The following is a 4,819-nucleotide window of genomic DNA, read 5'->3' as shown; positions in this document are numbered from 1 at the left end:
TACAGTGATATTATGTGTTCTAAATTAGGCCAATGAAATTTGTGACCAATAATTGTACAACTTTGCTCTTATTTTTGCTTGGTTATCAAATTGTTTAAAAATTTATGGAAAATGTGTAGAATTTCAATTTTCTTGTCATTTTCAATTTGTTTTCCCCTCGAGATATTTAAGATTTTGATACTTTCTCTTATCTGGGTGAAAAAGTAGATGGTTTTGAAGGTTGAGCAGTCTAGGGCTAAAGTCTCTCTAGCTTTACATGTATTCTCACATTTCTTTCAGAACACATTGATGATTTCAACGTCGTAATTAGCACCAAAAATAATGATAAACTTACATTTATTCCTTTAAACTGAGATAATTGTTGTTGAAAATTGTCTAAACAATATTTAGTTTTGCCACTGATTCCCCCTGAATAAAAAGCAGTAAGTGTTAGATAATTTATGCCGCTGAGAATTTATTGCCAATTAGTAATTTAAGTATGGCGATCCATTAACAGTAATTTTCATCATAGCAACCTGCCAGAAAAACAACTTTCAAAAATTTGATTGTAGAATAAGGGTTACTATTGTTGAATTAAGGTGAACACGATTTTTAACGTCACTTTAATGCTTGGTACATTAAAAAATAACCACACATTTTTATTGGAAAAAATCAATTAATTTAACTTATGATGTTTATTAGTGCACACATAATTACTTTCCACACTGATACTAAATAGAATCCACTGTAATCAAATAAAATTTATTTTTGCTTTAATTTGAGATTTGTGTTTGAATACCATATTGGAATATATTTGAGTGCCCAAATATCAAAGAAATATGTTCAATATGAAGAATTTTCTCAGTGTAAGGGTTCTACAAAATCACACTTTTTTATGAACACACTTTTTGACTGACTTCTGTGATATTTTATTAGATATTTGTTTGGTATCTGTTATGCCCAACCAGCAATGTAATGTTTTCAGAGTATTTTTCAGATTTCAGTGAGGAAATACCCGATACGATTTATTATAAGATGTTGGAGGCTAAAATTTTTATTGTCGTTTGATGCGATTCCCAAGCGGAACCCCAGCCACTTCTGCATTGACCGGTTCTGATTAACTGATTTGAAAGATAACATTGAGCTAAAGAAGTGCACTTCTAATAAATAAGCTCATCACTTTGGCGATTAGTTCCAGTTTTTAGAGCTCAAGGTGGAGTTTCAGTGAATATATATCAGCCTGTTAGAAAAAATTTGTATCTGAATTTTCATATTTTTGCTCCGTATGAAACCAAGACTTCTTACGATAATTAGATTCTTATAAAATTGCTTTGGTGATCTGATAAATATATCAAATAATATTTAAAAAAGTAGCCTTACATGTGTGGCTCTACTTTTCCACCTCAAATTTACTCTAAGATTTTTGTTTAGAAAAGAAATAATTTTGAGTTCCTAATATATGCTCCACTTCTTAGAATTTACTCAAAGAACTAAGCGTGTCCCCACATTTTGGGAAAGAGCCCTCCTTAGCTGTGCTTTGGAAGACGGCGCGGCGCTACAAAACAAAGACTTTCATCCTGAGGTGGCTGGGTTCAGATTCCGGTGCCGGTCTAGGCATTTTTCGAGATTGGAAATTGTCTCTGACTTTCCTGGGCATAAGAAAGTATCATCGTGCTAGCTCTCATAATATACAGAATGCAAAAATGGTAACCGGGCTTCGAGAGAACCTCGCAGTTAATAACTGTGGAAGTGCTTAATGAACCACTTAAGCTGCGAGGCAGCTCTGTCCCCAGTAATGACAGGGGATGTAATGCTAATAAAAAGAAGAAGAAGATATATTTCAAAAACAATTATGTTTATATTTCTGAAAGGTAAATGCGTGAGCTAACTTTTTTTAACAACATGCAATACTTTTGGATTACACAGATGAACAACTTGGATTCAAGATTTGTATTGAAAATTATATCATCGTTCGAAGTCATACTCATGATTGTCTTCTACGCGTCCCTTAAATGTGATCCACGTAAAACCCTTCATGACTAATCCTTTCTACGTACTCTCTCATCTCGTTCAAACAGCCATCCTTGCGCAACAACCGGCGTCTCCCACGAACCTGTCCACCTCCGAGCCCTGCCTGCTATGTAAAAAGCTCTACTACCTGTTCCGGCGATTCTACTGACAACATCAATGGGACCAGACTGCGGTCGGCTGCGATAACTGGGGCCGCTTCGGTGGCAACAGCAACGATAACATTAGCCAAAAACGTGCCAGGACTACTGATACTACTACTACTACTACCACTACTACTACTTCAACCACTAGGAATAAGCGAGAGACTTCGGGTCGTCGGAGGCGGAAGCCGGAGCAGCAGCACAAGCGAGAAACTAGGTCAAGGACGACTGGTGATGGTGCTTTAACAACCGCTGCCACCAGCAACACTGCTGCTGCTCCTTCAACGAAAGCGGCCACCGCCGGCGACACTGATACCAATGGAACTGTTAGCTGTAAGCGTCGTCGTAAATGGAGCGAGTTGTGAATTTTTGGTGCTATTACATTAATTCAAGCGAGAGGTAGGTACCAGGGGTTTTCCCGCCATTTAATCAACAGAGTCGTTCGAAGTGCAAAATTGCATCGTTTTAACTTTCTTTTGTTTTGGTTCTTTTGCTCGGAACAGATTGTGGAACAGCGAAAGCGTGATTCATCCCTCTTGGTGCTCTCTCCGGGTTGCACGCGCGCTCTCGCTTTGTCGGGTGCGGGCGATCCAGAGCGGAGCGAGTCGTGTTGAATCGTGTCGATGGATCTCTTGGGGCGAACATTAGGAAAGTGTTTGGTTTTCGATCGGAATAAAAGGTGCACGAGCGACGGGACTCGGGTTCTTCGCTGAATCCGGCTCCGTGCTCGTACCAGACAATGGCTGTTGAGGATGGTAAGTTTGCTAATTGTAAACATCTCTGGATACTAAATATCTAAAAAAGATCCTTCTTTTGTGTTTTTATTTCTTCCCCAGGTTTCGTAACTAGGCAACAAACCAAGTTTAACAAAACGTCAAATTGTTTGTTGCTAATTGAACTTTTGGAGACATTTTTTGGAGCAACATAACCACGAGCAATTTTACAAAATACAAAGCCCAAGGAGCAAATCTTTAAAACCCTTGTACATAAAGCAGTTATTCTCGAGACCCCCCTCTGTATCGATATACTCGTAAGTAAGTTCATCGGAATAGCTGTGACAAACCAAAGCATCTGATCAAAAGACAAAACAAAACCACGTTTTTTCTCACGTTTTCTCTAGCGCGTAAGTTTATCTCGAATCTTGTCGCGACAAGACCCGAACAAAACTATTTATACAATTATCGAATTATAAACGAAACAAATGGAAAAAGACAAACTAGTAGATGAAGCTGTTAGTTATTTAAGCGAAACAAAAGCGTATTGTGACCCCCCATTTAGCGAGTAAAGAGCCTAACGTAGGAAGGAACGAAACAAAACAAAGAAAAGCGCAATTGTGATATCATGACTTCTTTTTTCTTAATTTTTAAAGTGGAAAATATTTCTATACACAAACACAAACAAGCGAGCGAAGCACAAAAGGTTGCCGATTGAATGAGTGTGGAAGAAGCTAAAACAATCGTTACGGTTAGAATCGGATCAATTTTAAATTGAGAAAAAAAGATGGCAACAAAGAAGAGGAACACAAAATGGAAAACGCGGCTGCCGCGTTCGGAACCCTCCCCTCCCCCCGGATATAGAGATAAACTGTAAATATTTATTTTAAAAATTGACAAAAAAGAGTTACATAATGACAAACTTTACTTGTGTCTACACATATATACCCTATATTTAAACTACAAAATAAGGTTTCTTCTAAGTATTTTTCTGCTTTTAACAATTGTTCGCGCGTATAAAGCATGGGAAGAATTTAATCGTGGTAGTGCATTGGTACAATAAGATTTGTAGGTTTAAGAACACAAACAAAGCGAAAAAAAGTCACAAAAAGTCAACAATCAACATAATTCAACTTCATTCACTAGTAACGACGAATAGATTTAAAACATTTTTATCGATTAAGAACTCTTGCTAGGTATGTTTTTCTTAAGGCGAACTCGAATCGAAAATCCTACACGACGACGACGTTTGTTTGTATATAACTTATTTGGTGCCCGCGAGTCATCATCGTGACATCGGGGTTTGTCATTTGTTAAACCAAAAATCTTTGCGAAAAAAAAACAAATTGAGAAAAAAACAGTTCGTAACTAATTTGTAAAGCAGTACTGCATTAGTTTAATTTTTCATTGAGTCCTCAGTTATCCATTACGAGTAATGCAAAACTTATTTTTCTGTTGAATACTTGAATGAATGAAAGGGATGAAAAGATGGTTTTTGAATAAATCAAAACGAGGAATGGTTTCGATAAATGAACATTGTTGTGTCTTTTATTCAGCTCGAATGATGACAAAAGTGTTTAGAAAGAAATGTATTATGTCTCCCAAATTGTATTTACTACGTATAAAAGAAGAAGAATGCATGCAGCGGGAATTCAATGAACGGTGTTTACTTAATCGATAAAAATAGTCATGGAAAATAGGCTCCGTTGATGATGCAGTACGCTGAGGGCACATTTGCGGACTCTCACCAATAGTCATTCCACAAGCAGGCTAGATAACAGTTGCCATTGAAGTACTAACAGAAACAGAATTCTCCAGCGATGTAGTCAGTGTGGCGTTCCCAAACTCTCCCGTCATCCAGGCAGATCAAGTAACGTAGTTTAGCAGATTTCTCGATGATCTTCCCGAACTTTCACTTGTCTCGCGAAAGAAGTCACGCACTCGAACGCGTTATCT

At 37.5% G+C, this 4,819-nt stretch overlaps 1 long non-coding RNA gene across 1 annotated transcript; it reads left to right on the top strand.

Annotated features, from left to right (window-relative positions):
• The first annotated feature begins 2,031 nt into the window (after positions 1–2,031).
• LOC134214856 (uncharacterized) lies at positions 2,032–4,399 on the top strand. The gene is made up of 3 exons (XR_009979947.1): positions 2,032–2,549; positions 2,654–2,905; positions 2,987–4,399. It is a non-coding gene; the product is annotated as an uncharacterized LOC134214856 (long non-coding RNA).
• The last annotated feature ends 420 nt before the right edge of the window (positions 4,400–4,819 follow it).

The sequence above is a fragment of the Armigeres subalbatus genome, chromosome 1 (genome assembly GCF_024139115.2).
Source record: "Armigeres subalbatus isolate Guangzhou_Male chromosome 1, GZ_Asu_2, whole genome shotgun sequence".
NCBI lineage: Eukaryota > Metazoa > Arthropoda > Insecta > Diptera > Culicidae > Armigeres > Armigeres subalbatus.
This window is presented reverse-complemented; position numbering and strand designations above follow the sequence as displayed.